Below are 22,450 nucleotides of genomic sequence, written 5' to 3'. Positions count from 1 at the left end.
CATTAAGATTCAAAACAAACACAATTAGGGCAAGGGGCTTCTGCCTCATTCACATGCCTAATGGGGCCGTCGCCATGTCTCCTACCTTAAAATGCTGTTCCACTGAAACGTCCTGGGATTTCTCTTCTTCCGTCTTCAGCTCTAATGTGAACTTCTTTTTAAGGGCAAATGCCTTTGTAGAGTTTTCAGACAGCAGTAAAAATGTCTTCTGGGTCTGTAGATCCTGGCTTAAAAGGATAAGCCCATTGCATAAGCAGCAGGTGATCAGATTTTAGGACAGAACACTTAAAATTACAGTGCACTGGGGAGGGTATCAAACAATCTCCAGAAACAACAGCAGAAAGTTCCTAAAAAGTTCCCGAGAAAGTAATTCAGCAATTCTTACAAGGTTTGAGAGACGTTCTTCATATCCTGGTGCCAAGATCTGGAGTTGGATCCAGAAGCCGTAGATGCTATTACAAAACTAATATTTTTTTTTTATTATGTTGTTGAAGTTTTAAAATGGAAATTCTTAGGAGCAAGTACAGGTTCCTCCTCCCAAGTGGTAAGGATGATAAACTGAAAAGGATGGCCGCTTTTGCTTTGACTATAAAGTATAAAAAAAAAAAAAACGAATAATGCATGGATGGGTCTTCTTGTAAAAGTGGTATTTTAGTTCATAAAGATTCAACAATGAATCACCTTTAGTTAAATACGATATATGTTTAAGAGGGCAAAAGAGTTTAAAGATCAACACTTTGTCTCACATCTTTGCCTGCCTTTTTATTGCACTATTGTATGTTGAGTAGCAATTAAACAATTTTATACTATGGAAAATGTGCATGAACTCATCAATCAGAGTGTATACTGTAATAGGAAGTAGAATTTTAATTTTGTATAATAAAACAGTTTTGGGAGAGAGAAACAAAGAGGTTTTGTGTCTGAATTCTGGAAATATTAAGGGGGGCAAAAAACCTCTAACAAATGGAATCAGAATTAGAGAAATCTTATGGCTCTACCCAGATTAAAGTTCAAAGGTGATCAAAAGGGGTTTTATAAATGCTGTAAACCTGTGGACTTAACTAGAAACTGTGAGACATAAGTGCCCAAGACGTCTCTGAAAAGTTCCAGCTTAGCTGTTTTGAGAGAACTTCTAGGAAAGGAAATGATTGTTCCAGCAAGAGTAAATGGGAATAATGTGATTGGTCTTCTAGATTTAGATTTAAAGGTGGACTTCAGCATGCCCTTGTTGGTTAAGGCAATCCCTATGGTGGGTAAAGCGGTCGGTAAGGGAGAACTCAAAAAGTCCCTATTCAGGGCAGGGGTGTCAAACTCAAGGCCCGCGGGCAGAATCTGGCCCATGGGTTGCTTAAATCTGGCCTGCAGGGCCAGCCTGGAAATATCAACAGACCGGCCCATAGTGCTTCTGCCGGCCAAAACGGGCCACGGGGGGGGGCATGTATGGCTCCCATGTGGCACATTTTTGCTGGGGAGGCCAAAAAAATGGTGCGCAGGGGCTTCCCCAGGAACTGTGGAAAGAAAGAACAGAAGAGAAAAAGTGCATGTGTCAAACGCACACCATGATCACTCCCACCCTGGCCATGTCCACCATGACCACACCACCCCCGGTCATCCCCCCTACCTTCCAGGCCCTCCGAGGTCAAATACAACCTTGATGCAGCCCTCAATGAAATCGAGCTAGACACCCTTGCCATGGGGTTTTTTTAAAAAAACTTTTTATCAAAATAGGAAATACAAAGAGAAATTAGAAAAGTAAGGAAAAACTAGAAAGGGGGAGGGGAGAAAAAAATATGATATAAGGAGGGAAATGGAAAGAAAAAGGCACCGACTTCCAACTCTCTTTAGCACAGTAGAAGATAACAACATTACAACTGCAACTTTTTACTTTTACACAACCGTATGTACAAGCCATTTCTATAATGGTAAATATAATTAGCAAAAATAAAATCAAAGTTTCGGGGGGGGGGGGTTCCCACTGCAAGCATGAAATCCAGAAGCCATTTCAAAATAGGAATAAGGTTAGATATATTCTCTTCTTTGGATAAAAGAATCAATTTGACCATCTCTGTTTCTCTTTGCTGTGGAGAATAATAAATGCTTCTGTTAACTCATTAATCTTTATCATTCATATTATATATATTAATGATAAAGATTGTAAATAATATAGATGATTCTCTTAATATAATTCATATTAAGAGAATCCTCTATATTATTTCAATTTTTTTTAACCCGGAAGGGAGAAAATTCAAATCTCTCCTTCGAGTTTATCCTCATGGAATAAATCTTTTTCTTCTTACTGTTTTCAAATTTAATCAATAGTATTTTAGAAACTTTGGGAATGATTCATCATTACATAAAAAGACAGAAGACATGAATTTACAAACTCATTTTATACCTACAAAGCTATCTTAAAAATTCTTTCAATACATATATCAAACTTATAAAAATCCATCCTAACTAATTAAGTCATTAAATTTAAGTCACTCCCTCCAGTTTATCTTCATAGGATGAAATCTTTTTACTCTGAGGGATGTCTATCAAGTCTCTTTTCTTCTCAGCCTACGCTGTAGATTAACCTGGAGCAAATCCTTATAAAGTTTCCTTCTCTAAGATGACTATCATATCTTTTTTTCTCAGTGTTCTCAACGTTGTTAGTATCCACGAAGAAAAAATTCCAAACTTGAACTCTTGAAAATTGTTAATTCCCTTGGCACTCTTGTTTCAGTTGCACTGGGAGGATTATAGTCAAACCATCATCATAATAAAAGCTGATGTCAGAGTTATCTTAGAAAGGTTCAGTTAGGTTAGTTGCATTGTCCAGCATTTGTAGAGTTGACACAGTGGGTTGATAATTTTCTACACCTAATTGTTCTACATATTCTTTTTTTTAATATCCTCTGTATAATCAGACCCTAACTGATTTATAGTAAAAATGATTTTCTATATTGAATTTTCAAAAATTTCCTTGACTCCAGTTCAGAGTTAACTCCAGTTCAGAATCAAGCAACTTCATAGCTCCCTCTAGTGATCAAAGAATATTATTTATTTATTTTTTTCCTTTTTCTATCCAACCAGAGTTCATCAAAAAGTCCCTATAGTGAATGTCCAAAAAGAAGTAAAGAGAATTAAGAAGATGCTCTTCGTAGGGACTGTACCAAAACTCCTCTTTCATCTTTTTTGGATGCAGGCTTCTTGCAGATTGTTGCAGCAACTGGATATGTCTAGTTTAATGAAAAGAAGGACTAGGGGAGACATGATAGCAGTGTTCCAATATCTCAGAGGTTGCCACAAAGAAGAGGGAGTCAAGCTATTCTCCAAAGCACCTGAGGGTAGAACAAGAAGCAATGGGTGGAAACTGATCAAGGAAAGAAGCAACCTAGAACTAAGGAGAAATTTCCTGACAGTTAGAACAATTAATCCGTGGAACTTGCCTCCAGAAGTTGCCAATGCTCCAACACTGGGTTTTTAAGAAGATGTTGGATAACCATTTGTCTGAAGTGGTGTAGGGTTTCCTGCCTAAGCAGAGGGTTGGACTAGATGACCTCCAATTCTGTTATTCTATTCTATTCTTCTCATTGGGATTTATTTTCTTAGATATTGGGAGTTAATGAAAGAACCAGATGAGAATGAGGAGAGTAAGATGCCGGTTAGTGGAATCTGCATAATGCAGATAAGCATAGAGGTCAATCAATAGAGAATTTCTTTCTTCCTGGGGGTAGGGGGTGTTAGCACAATACAAGAAGAGTAGCCTAATTGAGAAGAAAGGAAAGGACTGGGAGAAGCAACCCATGTTTGAAGAAAGAAATGGAATCTTACATTGGGTCAGAGCACATCCCTTAGCTAAAGAAAAATTGAATCAATCATAGTGCCTCAAAAGTACAGAGAGCTAATTCTCCATTTAGCTCATGAGAATCTCTGGTCAGGACATTTAGACATGGATAGGATATTATATAGGATGCTAGAGAGAGTCTAATGGCCAGGCATTACCAGAGATATCAATTACTCCTGCAAATCATGTCCAGAGTGCCAACTGGTCTGGCAAAAAGGGCCACAAGATTATTTATTTATGTATTTCTTTTCATTTCATTTTGTCAAGCATGTATTTTATGTCAGATACAAGTGTAAACATAATTATAAATACATGTAAAAGATATGAATAAAAGAAAACATTAGGAGAAGGATGGTAGGCATGCTGGTGCGCTTATGCACGCCCCTTACAGACCTCTTAGGAATGGGGTGAGGTCAACAGTAGACAGTCTAAGATTAAAGTTTTGGGGATTTGGGGAAGAATCCACAGAGTTGGTTAGTGCATTCCAGGCGTTGACAACACTGTTACTGAAGTTGTATTTTCTGCAGTCTAGTTGGTTTACCATGAGTTTGTATCTATTGTGTGCTCTTGTATTGTTTTGGTTGAAGCTGAAGTATTCATTGGCTGGTAGGACATTGTAGCAGATGATTTTATGTACTATGCTTAGGTCAGACCGAAGACAGTGAAGTTCTAAGTTGTCTAAGCCCAAAATTTCGAGTCTGGTGGCATAAGGTATTTTGTTGCAAGTGGAGGAGTGGAGGACTCTTAGCACCACTAGTGAGAACCCTGGTAGTACCAGTATCATTTACAAAAGTGGCAATGGATATTGTGGATTTATTCCCCAAGACAAGACAAGGACATCAATATATTCTTGTCCCATGTGATCATGCAGCCTGATATCTCAAAGCAGTACTTCTTTGGACAACCACAGCCAGAAGGATTGCTGAAAAGTTAGTTCAGCTTTTCGGTTTTTAACAGATTGGATTACAAATTTCCATGAGAAACCAAGTACCACACCATTGAAAAGGAAGCATTCGCTTTGAGGGTCATAGATGTCTTTAAAGTATATTTATCAGGCTGGAAAGTACAATTGTACCAATAGAAACAAATATTTGTAGCTCAAAGTTGAACTGAGGGATTCTTGGTGCTCTCTGACCTTGGTGGTTTTCTTGAAGACGTTTCATTACTCAAGTAGGTAACACCATCAGGGCTAGGGTTAGCCCTGATGATATCACCAAACACCGATGATGTTATCTGGTTGGATAATAAAACATCTGCAAGAAGCCAAGCTCAGAGGGCACCAAGGATCCCACATTTACAGTTGTAACAGACTGTCAACCATTGACATGGATACAACAGATGAAAGACTGTAATCCATGAATTAAACAGTATCTATCATTGCAACCCTACAAGTTCATTATCTAGCACAGTGTGCACCAACTGGTAGTCCGTGGACCACTGGTGGTCTGCGAGAAAATTTTGGTGGTCCGCAGAAAAATTATTTACATTTTTTATATTGTACTAAATCCTCAAACTACAGCCCCTGGGACGGATACTTCCAATGAACACTTGTGTTGCTGCAGAGAGTCTAGCCCTTTGGGGTCTTTTTGTGTGGGTCGGAGGGGGACAGAAATTCCAGCGGGGTCTGCTTCAGCCTCCTGGTGCTTTGGGTGAAGGCTGGAGGGAAGTGCCGCTGGTGGCAAAGAGCCAGAGGACCTTGTTCCAGTGGGACTGCATCATGGCCTGGAACTGGCTGATCATCTCAGCCCACTGAGCCTCCAAGCACTGGTACCTGGTCTTGCACTCCAGCAGATCTTCCCTCTGCTTGGAAAGCCTATGCTCGTAGTCCTCAGTGAGGTGCTTCTGCTGAGCCTCCTTCTCGGTTTGAGAAGCTGAGCCAGCTGTTTTGCCAACTTTTTCTTGTGGTGGCTGCTTAGCTCCAACAACTGCTTCCTGTTGGGGCCCTAAGAAGCCCTGGCGGGGAGGTAAGGAGTGGCTGGGAGGGGAGGGGTGAGTAGAGGTTGGCGAGGCGCCCCTCGACATGAGTGACATTGAGCTGACCATGCCCACCCAGTCGCATGACCACCTAGCCATGCCCACCCAGGCGGTCATTAGGCAGGTCATATTACTAGTCTGTGGGATTTAAAATTATGAATTTAGTGGTCCCTGAGGTCCGAGAGGTTGGGGACCCCTGATCTAGCACAAAATGTGGGGTGAGGGGAATAAGTTTGCAAATTTAGTGTCACATCAAGAAAAAGAACAGAAACAAATAAAGAAATGGCTAATGAAAGTTGTGTGACGAAAGCACCAAGAAAATATCTTGTTACTTAAAAGTAAGTGGATTGAACGGGCATTTTTTCTCTCTTTCCTGGGAGCAGAGTTTTGATATTACCTAGGTAGAAGGCTTAAAACAGCCCCACCCTCTCAAAAACTGGAGTCTTTTATAAAAAGGAAACCAAAAGCACTCATGTGTGTTGGTATGTCAAGAAAGTTTAATTTTGTACAAAAGTACCAAAAAACCCAGTTTGAGGAAAAACAATTACAGTCCTTGTGTCTTGTTATGTACCATATTAAGAAAAAACCCCTAACAGAAAACAAGTGGATTTTTCCTCAGAATAAACAAAATAAAATGCTTCACTTGTTTGCTGCATCCCACAGGCTGCTTATATAAAACAGAAAAATAATGGGATGTTTTCCATTACTCTGAGATACAGGCCTATGGGGGTTTATCATCCCCAAACAGTTGTATCAGATAAGAACCATGATTCAGTCTAAACAAGAATACAGACCCTTGACGATTATATTCTGAAGTTTGGACATAATCTTTTTAATATAAAGATATACTTATTTCTAATGAGCAGAATCCTAGAGTTTTGTTCCAGATTGTGTTCTAAAATTACTTTTACATTTAGATGCGATTTTTTTTCCTATCCTAATTTGACTTGCAAAAAGGGGTGTTCCATTTTTTTATTTACAAAAATGAGCTCCAACAAGTTTATGGAAATTTTTCACAGCAAGATTTCCTGGTTGAGAAAGGATATTTTATGCATATCACTCCACCACCTCCTAAGGCAGTTTGCTCTATTCTTGGGGAGCTATTACTTTCCAGATTTTTTTCCTGGTACCTAACCAAAATACATTACATACATTTTAATTTGTATGGCATATTTGATAGCTGTTTTTTCATAAACGTTTTTCTTTTTTTTTAACATTTTTTAAAAATTTAAACAAACAAACAATACATCCTTAATCATTCAATGTTTCATCTGAGTACATATTTTATATCTTCTACTCCCTCCTCCATCATTTTCATATTATATTTCTATCATATCTTTATATTTTCATTTAGATTGTTACATTATTCTTCCCAAATTTCTTATGTTTATATTTTCATCAATTATCTAAATTTTTATATATATATCTTCTCTAACCATTGATATAATTGCCCCATACTTTAAAATATTCTGATTCTTCCTTTTCTTTAATTACCAATGTTAATCTATTCATTTCTGCACATTCCAATATTTTCTTAATTACTTCTCTCTGCTTTCCAGTTTTACGCAAATACAATTCTCGCTGCAGTTACAACATGTATAAACAAGTATTCTCTTTACTATATTTCTCTGGCAAGATACTCAATAGGAACAGTTCAGTTTTTAAATCAATATGTTATTGTATCATTTCCTCTATAATCGTTTTTCAAGGCTGAACATACTCAGTTCCTCCAATGTTCCCTTGCACTTTTTCTCTTCCAAGTTCCTTATCATCTTGACTTCTTTCCTCTGAATATATCGCAGTTTCGTAATGCCTTTCCTAAAATGAAGTAATATTCTTATATTCATTGGCCTGACCAATGCATAATATAGAAGAATGAAGATTTCTCTCTTGACATCATATTTTAGTTATACTGTAGACATCTATTGATGTCAGGTTGCACATAGAAGAATAACGATGTCACCATTTTCTCAAAAGTAAACTGATTTTGCAGATGCTTTCTTCCATGGAGACCTTGTGAAGCTTAAAGACATTTCTATTAATAATGTAATGCCACCGTTTTGTGCTTTCACTTTCAAGATGGATGGATGGATGGGGTAGGAGATAGGTAAGGAAGGAAGGAAGGAAGGAAGGAAGGAAGGAAGGAAGGAAAGGTAGATGATAGATATGATAGATAGATGATAAATAGATTTATTTATTTATTTATTTATTTATTTATTTATTTATTTATTTATTTAATCAAATTTTTATACCGCCCTATCTCCTGAAGGACTCAGGGCGGTTTACAGCCCGATAAAAATACAAATATAATACAAGATAAAACACTAATTAAAAAACTTATTGAATTAGGCCGAAATTTAAAATTACAATTAAAATAATAAAACCCCGTTAAAACTAAATTTAAAATTAAAATTCTAGTCCAATCCTGCACAGATAAATAGATGTGTTTTAAGCTCGCGGCGAAAGGTTCGAAGGTCAGGAAGTTGGCGGATTCCTGGGGGAAGTTCATTCCAGAGGGTGGGAGCCCCCATAGAGAAGGTCCTTCCCCTGGGTGTCGCCAGTCGGCACTGCCTGGCGGACGGCACCCTAAGGAGTCCTTCCCTGTGAGAGCGCATGGGTCGGTGGGAGGCAATCGGTGGCAGCAGACGGTCCCGTAAGTAACCCGGCCCTAAGCCATGGAGCGCTTTGAAGATAGTTACCAAAACCTTGAAGCGCACCCGGAAGGCCACAGGTAGCCAGTGCAGTCTGCGCAGGAGAGGTGTCACATGGGAGCCACTATCACTATAGATGATAGTGAGATGGAGTAAGAAGTAGGTAGGTAAGTTAGTAGATGAGAAAGAAGGAAGGTAAGTAAATATAGATATGATAGATGCTAAATACATAGGTGATAGATAGGCTAAGAGGTAGGTAGCTACTAGGTAGGTATACTATACTAGGTAGGTATATTTATATTCTTCTGCGCATGCGCGAAAATGGAGGCTTGGTGATTCTCCGAGGAACGGTGGGGCAAGACATCCTGATCTAATGCGGCGCCCAGATCTGCCGCTGGGCCGGTTCTGCCCCCGACTTCAAGTTAGAACACCTCGGCGACCGAATGAGGCCTTTGGGCCTCGGGAAAAGTCTCTGGTCGCCGAGTATTGAGTCGGGAGGCGAACGGCGTGTGGCGGCGTCCATTTTGGGCGCGTGGGGGCGGCGGCTCGGCCTCGGCACCTCGGCTGCTCGGCCTAGTCAATTTTGGCTGGAATAGCCGAGGGCCGCAACGAAAGGTCTGTTTGCTGGTTGCTGGCTGGGGGGCTTCCTGGCGACGGCGGGCTATCTATCTGGCTGGGGGGCTTCCTGGCCTTCGTCGGCGCGTGGGGGCGGCGTTTCGCTCTGCCCTGCCCCAGCGTCCTGGCCTGCTCCGGCGTCCCGGCCTGGTCTGTTCCAGGTTGCCCTCGTTTGCCTTGATATTTTGGCCTGGACCTCGTTTGCTGTCGGGCGGCTTCCTGGCGGCTTCCTGGCAGTGGCGGCTGCCCATTGGTTTTTTAGGACTGTCATCGTCTCAGCTGAGATTTACCTATCGGTGAGGGGGTTTCTCCCACAGCCGATAAGGTTTTTCCATCACCAGCTGGATTCCCCAATGGCGGCAGCTATGACTTTTCAGCAACGGGGGTCTCTTTTACGGCGTTTTCTGCCACCCTGGCCGTTCTCTGTTGATCTTTGGAACTTTTGGCTGCCCGGACAATTCCAGCCTTGCTTGAGGACGCTGGTAGGGAAGATAGAAGTGGATGCAATCCTCGGGGATGAAATCTGGTTGGACTGTTCCGGAAGAGCTAAGATGGGGCTGTGCCATGTGGAGGGACAGAGTGATGGTGGCGACAACGGAATTGAAGGGACGAGGAAGATATATTCAGCAGGCTGCGCCAACCCCTACTGTGGTCCGTATCATCTTGGTCCTGTGTGCTTTGAAGTGGTCTGTGACTGTCATCTATCAGACTATCTATTGTTATTCGACTATTGCCAGGACTTCTGCCTGGATGACTGATTGTCGAATCTCTTTCCATCTTGCACCAGGCCCTAAAAGGACCTAATTAAGCTGAAATAATTTTTATGTATGTACCATCTTTATTGATCAGGATCAATGCCACCTTTTAACCTCCTTTTCTATGAGATATTCTCCTTTCGAACTTTTTCGCTTGCGAGATTCCCCCGCCTCGCAAGAATGGCCCTCCACGTTATCGAGGGCCTACCTTAATGAAGGGTCTTGGGACCCAGAGAGGTGGCATGCGGCCAAGAAGAACCTTTGGGGATTTTAAAATAGATTTTTAAATAAGGGTTTTTTAAGGGGGGGAGGGATATGACGGGTGGGAGAGAAAACCCGTCAGGGAGGGAGCCAGTCCCCAGGCCTGTTCGCGGCATTACGACATCTGGTTTGAAAGCAGAGGGGGAGGGGTTCGTTTCAGGATTAGAGGGTCGTTCAATCTGTACGGTAAGTGGGAGAGGCAGATATGGCGGAGGGGGGGGCGTATCGAGTGTTGGGAGCACGTGCTTGCTGTTTGAAAGCGATCACGTGCTCCGGCCCCTCAGTCCCTACCCGTTCCTCGGGTGGCCATGATCCTCAGAGCCTGGGTTTTCGATTGATGTTATGTAATGCTCGGTCCGTGGTTAATAAAGCTCCCCTGATTTGTGATCTTATTCAGGGGGAGTCCGCGGACCTTATGGGCATTACGGAGACCTGGTTGGGCCCAGAGGGGGGGGTTCCCCTTGTCGAGTTGTGCCCTCCAGGTTTCCGAGCATTTCATCAACCGAGGGCCCAAGGTAGGGATGGGGGGTGGCGGTTGTTATTAGGGAAAATCTAGAGCCTAGGGAGGCCACTGTTCCTCAGATTGCCGTTGTGAATCCCTCTTTGTGAGGTGGGGCCATAGGAATCAGTTGGGTTTGTTGATCACGTACCTGGCTCCTTGCTGCGTGACTACAGCCCTACCCGAGTTGCTGGAGGTACTTGCCGGGGTGGCAGTTGAGACCCCCAGACTTATAGTCATGGGGGATTTCAACTTGCCATCGACCGGCTTGTCATCGACTGCAGCTCGGGAGTTCCAGGCTTCCATGACGGCCTTGGACCTGATTCAAGTAAATGATGGCCCTACGCACATGGGGGGAGGCACACTGGACCTACTTTATATCTCTGGACAGTGGTTAAATGATCTGGAATTAGATGATTTAGTAACAGAACCGGTGTCATGGTCAGATCATTTTCTCCTTCGCCTGGACTTCTGAACCGCCACCCACACTGCAGGGAGACGGAGCCAATACGTTGGTTCCGTCCCAGGCACCTGATGGACCCCGAGAGGTTCCTGACGGAGCTTGGGCCATTTCCTGAGGATCTGGCCCACGGCACGGCTGAAGAACTAGTTGCAGCCTGGGAACAGGCCGCGGCTGGGGCTTTGGACCGTGTCGTGCCTTTGCGGCCTCTGACCCGGCGCAGATCTCGTCCGGCCCCTTGGTTCTCCGAGGGGCTGAGGGAGATGAAACGCCGGAGAAGACGCCTAGAGAGTACTTGGAGGTCCAGTCGTTCCGAAGCTGATCGGACACTAGTTAGGTCCTATTCTAGGACCTACCTAGTGGCAATGAGGGAGGCGAGGCGTTCCTACGCTTCCACCCTCATTGCGTCGGCAGATAACCGCCCGGCCACCCTGTTTCGGGTGACCCGCTCTCTCCTTCATCAGGAGGTGCGGGATGACCCTTTGCAGGGATGTGCCGAGGAGTTTAGTGGTTATCTATACGATAAAATCGCTCAGCTCCGGGATGGTCTGGACCGAAATTGGGATGATCCAAGCGAGAGGGAGGAAGCACGTCTTGTTGAGTCTGTTTGGGATGAGTTTGATCTTGTGATTCCCGAGGACGTGGACAGGTTGTTGGGGAGGCTCCACGCCACCACATGTTTACTGGACCCGTGTCCTTCCTGGCTGGTGCTGGTCACTCAGGAGGTGACACGAGGCTGGCTCCAGGGGATCATCAACGCTTCTTTGTTGGAAGGGGTTTTCCCTGCCGCCTTGAAAGAGGCGGTGGTGAGACCCCTCCTCAAGAAGCCTTCCCTGGACCCAGCTATTTTGGGTAATTATCATCCGGTCTCCAACCTTCGCTTTGTTGCGAAGGTTGTAGAGAGTGCTGTGGCGCGGCAGCTACCCCAATATCTGGATGAAGCTGTCTATCTAGACCCGTTCCAGTCCGGCTTCCGACCCGGATACAGCACAGAGACAGCTTTGATCGCGTTGGTGGATGATCTCTGGAGGGCCAGGGACAGGGGTTATTCCTCTGCCCTGGTCCTATTAGACCTCTCAGCGGCTTTTGATACCATCAACCATGGTATCTTGCTGCGCCGGCTGGGGGGATTGGGAGTGGGAGGCACCGTCTATCGGTGGTTCTCCTCCTATCTCTCCGACCGGTCGCAGACGGTGTTGACAGGGGGGCAGAAGTCGGCCGCGAGGTGCCTCACTTGTGGGGTGCCACAGGGGTCGATTCTCTCGCCCCTTCTGTTCAACTTCTATATGAAGCCGCTGGGTGAGATCATCAGTGGCTTTGGGGTGAGATACCAGCTGCACGCTGACGACACTCAGCTGTACTTTTCCACCCCAGGCCAACCCAATGAAGCTGTTGAAGTGCTGTCCCGGTGTTTGGAAGCCGTACGGGTCTGGATGGGGAGGAACAGGCTCAAGCTTAATCCCTCCAAGACGGAGTGGCTGTGGATGCTGTTGGAGGCGAGTTATTGGCCCCAAAGGATAGGGTGCGCAACTTGGGTGTTCTCCTGGATGAACGGCTGTCGTTTGAAGATCATTTGACGGCCGTCTCCAGGAGAGCCTTTCACCAGGTTCGCCTGGTTCGCCAGTTGCGCCCCTTCCTTGATCGGGATGCCTTGTGCACAGTCACTCATGTGCTCGTTACCTTCCGCTTGGATTATTGTAATGCTCTCTACATGGGGCTCCCCTTGAGGTGCACCCGGAGGCTTCAGCTAGTCCAGAATGCAGCTGCGCGGGTGATAGAGGGAGCTTCACGTAGCTCCCACGTAACACCACTCCTGCGTAGACTGCACTGGCTGCCTGTGGTCTTTCAGGTGCACTTTAAGGTTTTGGTTACTACCTTTAAAGCGCTCCATGGCTTAGGGCCTGGGTACTTATGGGACCGCCTGCTGTTACCTCATGCCTCCCACCGACCAGACGCCACACAGAGAGGGACTTCTCAGGGTGCCGTCCGCCAAGCAATGTCGGCTGGCGGCCCCAGGGTAGATCCTTCTGTGGGGCTCCTACCTCTGGAACGAAGCTTCCCGGCTTACGCCAAATACCTGACCTTCGGACCTTCCGCGAATTAAAAACACATTTATTTATTCGGGGCTGGCTTAAATTTTATTGGTTTTAAATTTTTATTATTAATTTTAGTGGGTTTTAGTTTTTATGTTCCAAAGTTTTAGGCCAATTATGTAATAAGTTTTTTAATTCGTATTTTAATTGTATATTACATTGTTTGTTTTACTTGGCTGTACACCGCCCTGAGTCCTTCGGGAGAAGGGCGGTATAAAAATTGAATAAATAATAATAATAATAATAATAAATAATAATAATAAAGGTAAGTAAGTACATAGGAGAAAGAGAAGATAGGTAAATGAGAGGAGAAAAAGAGACAGGGGGAGAGAGAATAGAAATAAATAGAGGAGAGGGGGATTTTTAAAAAGACATAAACCCTCACACAATTAAAGGAAACTCTGTGGGCAAATATTATATTGCTTATCCTTGTACTTGAGACAAGATTTAAACATTGGTGATATTTTTTTATCTCCACCTTTCATCGCCCAGATTTTAATGATTTTGCCTCATGAGGAGTTCTTGGAACTGCAAAAGATAACTGCTTTTAAAGTACAATTGGCTTAATAGAGATAATGTCCCAGCATGGATTTCGGATTATAAATGGTATTGAAAGCCCTGGATTTGAGAAGGTCATTCAGAAAGACTCTTTACAAAGAATCACAAAAATCAGCATGCTTTTGAAAGATCCCAGCAGAGAAAAAGAAAGAAGGAGCTTCAGTTTATGGAGGTATACAAAGAATGATTAGATTAGGAACAATAGCAACTGAAGACCACGAAAGGCATAAAGAAGAAACAGCCTCTGACTATCATAGGGACTACACAGACCAAGCAAGAAAATATTTGGATTTAGCTAAAAGACAATGATGGGTCATGAAGACATGAAAGCAAAGGTCAGGAGTAGATAGGAGTCAAGGAGCTAAACAAGAGCCCAGGACAGTCAGTTTTGCAATTGAAATTATGGGTTAGACGGGTGGGAAGAAAAATGTACACAAACGTATAGGGAGAGATAAAAACCCAGCGGACAGAACAAGGTAAGACATGACAAGTAGCACGCGTGCTTGGCTGACAAATGTAGATAGCTAAGCAGACAATGAGAGCCAGTTTGGTGCAGTGGTTCATCATGATAAAAACCAGGAGTTTGTAAGTTCTAGTCCTGCCTAGCACAAGGCCAGCTGCATGATCTCAGTCTAGTGCCTCTCTCTTTCAGCCCTAGGAAAGAAGCAATGGCAAACCACTCCTGAAATCTTGCTGAGAAAACTACAGGGACAAATTATTCACGCATTGAACGCTGGCCACATGGACCTTTCTGGGATCACACCGCGCAGTCTAGCAATGAAGTGTCTTGCTTTGCTTCCCTAACACAAGCTCTGTACCATTCATCCATGCAATGTGGCTGCTCAGAAAAGGAAGGCCCAGCAACACAGCGGTCTGCCCTCCTTCCCTACCTGACCTTGGAGATCTATGAAAAGTAAATGAATAACAGAATAACCAAGTTGGGAGGGACCTTGGAGGTCTTCTAGTCCAACCCCCTGCTCAAGCAGAAAAAATCCATTTCAGACAAATGGGTTTCTTAAAAGCCTCCAGTGATGGAACATCCACAATTTCTGAAGACAAGCTATTCCACTGGCTAATTGTTCTCACTGTAAGAAGATTTTTTCCTTAGTTCTACGTTGCTTCTCTCTTGATTAGTTTTCATCCATCGTTTCTTGTCCTGCTTTCTGGTGCTTTGGAAAATAGTTTGACTCCCTCTTCTTTGTGGCAGCCCCTCAAATATTGAAACACTGTTAGCATGTCACCTGTGGTCCTTTTCTCTAGACTAACCATATCCTATTTCTGTAACCGTTCTTCATATGTTTTAACCTCCAGACCCCTAATCATCCTTGTTGCTCTTCTCTGCACTCTTTCCAGAGTCTCTACATCTTTTTTTATTATTACTATATGGTGATCAAAACAGGATGCAATATTCTATGTTTTTTCCTACTAAAGCTTTACAAAGTGGTACTAATACTTCATGTGATCTTCAGTCTATCTCTCTGTTAATGCAGCCTAGGATTGTATTGGCTTTTTTGGCTACTGCTGCACCCTGCTGGCTCATATTTAAATGCTTATTAATTAGGGCTCCAAAATGAGGTGGGCCCAGGGGTGAAATCTAAAAATTTTCCCTACCGATTCTGTGGGCGTGGCTTAATTGGTGGGCATGGCTTGGTGGTCAGATGGCTGGGTGGGCGTGGCCAATAACAATAAATAATAAAAATAATAAACAAAGTATAAAAAAACAATAAGAGGTACCAAAAACCAACTTTCATACTTTACACACACACACAACACAACTGACTCACACATAATGTAAAAGCAGCTGCACTTCACACTTCACATAGCCACAAAAAGCTCAAAAACCAACTTTCACATTTTACACACACACAACACAACTGACTCACACACAATGTAAAAGCAGCTGCACTTCACACTTCACACAGCCACAAAAAGCTCAAAAACTAACTTTCACACTTTACACACACACAACACAACTGACACACACACACACACAAAATGCCACATACAGCTTTCTGAGATTTTGTGTGTTTGTGTAGTTAGAGTGAAACACTACAGAAACACACCAAATCTCAGAAAGCTGCACAAATATTTTATTTTATTATTAAGGTTTGTGGACTTCAATTCCCAGAATTGCTCAGCCAGGAAAGCCAGCCAGCATTAATCACTCAGTGATGAAATAGATTAGCTAAATTAGATTAGTTCTGTCTGGTGCTGAAAATGAAACTTGGGGCTTTCCGGCTGCGAAAAAAGCCATGAGGTCGATCAGTAATCAGGTAAGTGTCTTAGACTCCTTTAAAAGGAGTTTTTCTACATGTTTTCTACAGAAAACATGTTTTTTAAGGTTCTGCTGATGAGGAATTCAGGTGAGATCCCCAGAGTAGCCTTTAATATTTTTTTTAAGTTTAAAGGCTCTGCCGATCTCAGCTGAGGGGCGGGATCCTCAAAGGCTTTTTTTTTTTACTTTTAAAGGCATGCTGAAGCAAAACATTTTAAAAGTTAAAAAAAACCCTTCTGCTGATGGTGCGGCTCAGCAGAGGCGGGGGGGCGGGGCCAGGGATTTTTGCTACCGGTCCTCCGAACCAGCAGCCGCCATCGCTACCGGATCGCGCGAGCCGGTCCGATCCGGGAGCATTTCACCCCTGGGTGGGCCCCAGTGGGGTAGGAAGTAGATCCAAGCCCTGTGGGGACCCAGCATGGAGAATGGGGGCAGAAGAAAGGCAGGGGAGGCACTGCAGCATCCTTGTGGCCAGTCGTAGGGGCAAACAACCATGGGCCTCTGCAGTAGCTATAACTTCAGGACCAGGTTGTAAAACCAGGAGTCCATTGTGACATCATTAAACAAGGACTACTTGTATTAGATTTCCAATCTATATGACTTGGGCAGTGTATTGAATAAATAATTTACTTGACCACCCATCTTATAGACTCCAAATCTGGACTCTGAATGGCTAGCACACTCATAGTAAAAACATCGATACAATAAAAAACAACAACAAAAAACACAGGAAAGAATAAAACAGAAAAGCAAATAAGAGCCCACTAAAGAAACCTTCCCTTTGCAAAATATGAATCTATAATGTTTGTGGAGTAAAATGCAGCATAAAATGGTGACAAATCATTTGATCCACAATAGAACAAACTGTGTGGAAAATTGAATGGTACAAGACCACACTTGGAATATAGCATTCAGTTTTGGTCGCCACAATGTAAAAAAGATGTTGAGACTCTAGAAAGAGTGCAGAGAAGAGCAAAAATGATGATTAGGGGACTGGAGGCTAAAACATTTGAAGAACGGTTGCAGGAACTGGGTATGTCTAGTCTGATGAAAAGAAGGGGTGATATAACAGTGTTCCAATCTCAGGATCTGCCACAAAGAAGAGGGAGTCAAGCTATTCTCCAATGCACCTGGGGGTAGAACAAGAAGCAATGGGTGGAAACTAATCAAGGAGAGAAGCAACCTAGAACTAAGGAGAAATTTCCTGACAGTTAGAACAATTAATAAGTGGAACAACTTGCCTGCAGAAGTTGTGAATGCTTCAACACTGGAAATTTTTAAGAAAATGTTGGATAACCATTTGTCTGAAGTGTTGTAGGCTTTTCTGCCTGGACAGGGGGTTGGACTAGAAGACCTCCAAGGTCCCTCCCAACTCTGTTATTATTATAAGACCTTGAAGATTTGGCTTGTCGTTGAGGCCTTTCGTTCTTTTTCATTTATGTCTACCTAGTCCAGAAGATCTTTTGCTATATTTTCAAAACTATTATCCTTCCAATTAGGAGGCAAATTATTTAATTTCCCCAGTTGAGAAATCCTCACAATAAGTGTTTCCCTGAAAACAAGACCCTGTCTTATATTTTTTTGAACCCTGAAATAAATGGTTGGCCTTATTGCCATGTGCTCAAAAGCCAGATTTGGCTTATTATCAGAGGATGTCTTATTTTGGGGGAAACAGGGTATACCAAAATCCCAAATCTAATTATCTGACTAGCTATTTATGAGCAAGAAGGTTGTAAAGAATATCTGAGAACTTTGAGTGTTTGCCTACTCTGAATTTTTGACTAAAAGCTCGAAGGGCAAAGTCTAACCTGCTACTCCTGTGTTTTCCAAACATCCATAAGAAGTAGGAGTTACTTTGTGCCCCTTTACTCTGGGAAAAAGCAGTTATAAACACCCTCTGTTTCTTTCCTTTTTGAATCTATTTGATTAATTGATTAATATCCACTATCATTCAAACAGGCATGTAGTGCATAAAGCCAACCTTGACATGTCAAAAGCAAAGAGGCCGAGGTGGCTCAGTGATTAGAGTACAGTACTGCAGGCTACTTCAGCTGACTGCTAGCTACAGTTCAGCAGTTCAAATCTCACCAGCTCAAGGTTGACTCAGCCTACCATCCTTCTGAGGTGGGTAAAATGAGGACCCAGATTGTTGGGGGGCAATATGCTGACTCTGTAAACCACTTAGAGAGCGCTGTAAAAGCGCTATGAAGTGGTATATAAGTTTAAGTATAAGTATAAGCTATTTCTATTGCCTTTCATTTTTTATTCACCAAACACAAATTTTTCCACTCAGTATATGATTAATTTTATTTGATTGGGATGGAGGCTGAGCGGCAAGGTGGCCTAGTGGTAAAGATGCTTGCCTCCCACTCGCAAGGTTGAGAGTTCAATCCTAGTTGAGTGGCAGATGTTCCCCTCCTAGGCACAAAGAAAAAATATCTGTTGCGAACTCCACGTGGTGTCAGGAAGGGCATCTGGCCAGTAAATGCTCTGCTTCATCTAATTGTCCTGACTCTACCCCTAATTAAGGGATTACAGGATCATAAAAAGGGAGGGTTTTTTTAAATTGGGACAAACACTTAAAATACATTTGTCTGTCTTTTTCATCGTATATACACAGCTAAACAGTGGACCCAAGTCTAGGATTGCTCTTTTACAGTGGTGAAATCCAATTTTTTTTTACTACCAGTTCTGTGGGCATGGCTTAGTGGGTGTGATGTGGCTTGGTGGGGGTGGCAGGGAAAGAATACTGCAAAATCTCCATTCCCACCCCACTTAGGGACCAGCCAGAAGTGGTATTTGCCGGTTCTCCAAACTACTCAACATTTCCGCCACCGGTTCTCCAAACTGCTTGAAATTTCCGCTACCAGTTCTCCAGAACCTGTCAGAACCTGCTGGATTTCATCCCTGCTCTGTTTTCTGTTTATTGTGTTAAAATGTGCTACATATTAATTGTATCAATATATAATGATACAGGAGGAATTCCATTGGAGAGGTATGGAATATGTTTTTCAGATATTTCCAGTGGTGCAAATCAACTGTTGATAACCATGATGTAGAAGAGTATTCTGACAGCAGCCTGCATTTATGGATCTACTGGATCTAAGTTCTTCAACCTACTGGGCTGCAAAATCAGGACGTTTGCACAGGATGGTTCGGACAGAAAAGATAACCAGGGAAAGAAAATGGACAGGTGCAAACACATGAACAGACACACATATGAACACATCTGGACAATATAAACCAAGAGGCTTTGGAAAGTGGTGGAAATCTTTTACTATAATTCCCTCTCCACTCCCACACTGTGACATGTGTATGTTTTAAGATAACACTGTTTCTTTCCAATTATAGTTAGAGCTGCAACTATAGATTTTTTGAAATTGCTACTTTTAGCTTTATTTCTACTCTTGATAGCCACAAATATATATGATCTGCATGCTCTAATAATACAAATCAAGAAGCACAGAGGAAAAATAAGATTACAATTAAATATGAAGAAGTCTAAAACTGATAACAATCGGTACACAACTAGTCTTAAAATTGATAGCGAAGATCGCTGTGGATTAAGTCTGAGGAAGCTACTTGGATAAGCAGGGACACATTTTGAACCAACAAGAAAAGATGTCCAGTTTTTTTTGTTTGTTTTTTAGCAAGATGGTGTATTAAGAGAGGGACCTCCTCTGAATTAGGAGAATCCTGATGGACTCTAGAATACAGGATTGTGTCATTTGGATCCATGTCACTATCATATTATCTGAGTGGATTAGCTATTATCAGTTCCTCCAAATATATTTTGTTAGGCTATTAGTGGGGAGATTACTAATAGCCTAACAAAATATTTAACCAGTAGGAAGCTGCAAAAGTTAAATTAACTAATACTGATAAGATATACTCTTCCAGAGGCACAAATTGATACACTAAGTTTAAAACTTTATGGAACACATTTCTCGCTCATTTTAACAGATCTTCACTAGGTTACCCACAGATTCACAGATGCTGATAAGGAAACTGAATGATCCATTCTAACTTAATATTCTCCCATATTTTAGTTTGCTGCCCAAGCACCATCTAAAATTAGCATCCCTGTAGGATGTTTTGCATCATCAAAGATTTCAGAGATGATTATATAAATGGGCAGAGTGAAGTTGGCAGAGCTTTCATTTTATGTTATGTTATAATGTAATGTTATCTCTCTGGAATCAGTGGATTTACAGGGATCTGCTTCATCAGAGATGATTTATTATATTTATGATGGGCAGCTAGGAAGGCTCCCTGCGAATCAGGATAGAGAATGCTGGATGGGGATTTCTGGGAGTTGCAGTCCGCACATCGTAAAGCTTCCAGGTTTGAAAAAACACTGGTCTAAAATGTTGGCAACTTCAGCAGCTTCTTGCTTATGTTAAGCCTTCGAATCCTACGCAAGTTCACACCATATTTCTGTTCTGTTTCCCTCCCCCCAGTACTCCCAGCAAAGAGTCAGTCAGAGGCCTTCTTTTCTCCTTTTATTTACATAGATATATGTCCTGGCCACGTCTACCCATGGGCCTGCCAAGTTTCTGGAGATAACGAGGAAATTACAGATAAGGCCAGAATTACTCACGAATATATTCTTCCCTCCATTGATAGAGTTTGCCTGCGCAAATTCATTGCTTTGTCCAAGACAAAAAACCAGGAAGTCCCGCCTCCTATTTATAGTCTCTGCAGATGTCACTGCATGACAATTATGACTTGGCTTTATCCCAACACTGCTTCTGCTGCACGCGCCGGTCACGCCTGCGCAGTCTTGCATCACTCCAAAACTGTTCTTGGGGCGTTGCCAAATCAGAAGAAGGCTCCAGGGAATCAGACCTTGCCGGCCCCTCCTCCTCCCTTTGAGTGGGTGCCAGGGAGGGAAAGGGCTCAAGAGAAGCAGGGCTTGCCAGGTCTTCTCCCTCACTTTCTGAATCATCCAAGTCCAGGAGTCCAGGTCCAGGAACCTGGGTCACAACAATTTCTGTCTTCTCCAATGTTCTATCATCTTATGCCTGCTCCACCAATTGTTCATTATAAACTGAAATGGCTGATTGCCAGTATAAGGTTTTTTTCCCCTAGTGGAAATGTTTGGTCTACTTGTGCTAGCAGTCAATCAGTTTTGTTAATTTCTGGTTATTTGTAACCTTCACTTACTTGTACTGATCAATCAATAAACCCTATAAAAATTGGTCCTCGTCTAGATAATTGTAGGCTGTCCATAAATTCTGCTCTGCTTCCTGGTCCATATTAAACTATTCCATGTCTAATCTCCTCTTTTCCCTTTTCTTATTTTTTTTTTAATCTGCTGATGCACTGAGCTGTTCAATGTTTATTAATTACAAGATCTGTTTTCACTTGCTTATCTTTTGTTTCGTACAATCACTTGAAGTGGTTGTGTTGCGGTTGCTTTTTATTTCACCCGTGGGGGCTTTGTTTTTGCTTTATTAGTGGAAGAGTTTACAAAAATAAAAATATTTTTTCTTCTGTATCTTCTCCCTCCCCAACCCTTTCCCCCTCTCCCTGCTCTGCACAAACAATTTGTTTTTGGTATCTTTTAGCCTTGAAAACGTCTGTTGACAACATGTTATCTCTGATGGATTAATAGAGTTATAAATACCCTTCTATGATTCACTCCCACGGTCAAAGTTTTTCAAGATTCAGGAACAGGTAAACCATATTTAAAAACTCAAAAAAGGTGATTCAAAATGGCACTAAGAACTTTTTCATCATTATCATTATCAAAGCAGCTTATTTAAAACTTACAATTTCTTGCCTTTATTATGATGGGCAGCAGAAACCTTGATTAAGGGAGTAATTATTGCTTGCTGTTTGGGCCTCTGCCCTTATTAATTTCATTTGCAACAATAGCTATACATTGTTAATACACAGATATTTGTTTACAAATTTGGAGTACTCGCTTCAAAGGAATGGACTGAAGTGAAATCATTCTCTTTAACTTCAGTTTCTTCTTTCTTCCAAATCTGCTTTAAAGGCCTCCCCACCTCCCAGTTTGGACCGTTGTTCTACCTTTCTCTAATATTCATTTATCTTTCTTCTTGTAACCTTACTTTTACCTTTCTCAAAAAGAATATTAATTTGACCCATTTTATTATTAGCAGTCACTAACTGAGCATAAACTGAGATTAGGCTGTTAGCGAACAGTTTTTACTTATTAAATCCAAATCAGAATCCAAATGGAGTAATATTGCCTTCCTCCTTTTAACTGACAGAGCTCATTATAAATGTTTCTGTGTAAATATTGTCCACTCTTTACTTACAACTCTCCTCTAACTGTGATAGCTTTTCATTATCCCCATCTATCTCAGCACATATCAGATGACAGAAAAGTCAGAAAACTCACTTGTTGGCTTTTGATGAGATAGTTCCTCTATTTTGAACGGTGTTAAGAGCATCTGAAATTTGTCTGCAGTTCTGATCTCTTCCTGAAATGTTTCTTTGGCTTCTTCT

This window comes from Ahaetulla prasina, chromosome 2 (genome assembly GCF_028640845.1).
Source record: "Ahaetulla prasina isolate Xishuangbanna chromosome 2, ASM2864084v1, whole genome shotgun sequence".
NCBI lineage: Eukaryota > Metazoa > Chordata > Lepidosauria > Squamata > Colubridae > Ahaetulla > Ahaetulla prasina.
The sequence above is the reverse complement of the archived record's forward strand: the minus strand, read 5'-3'. Positions refer to the sequence as shown.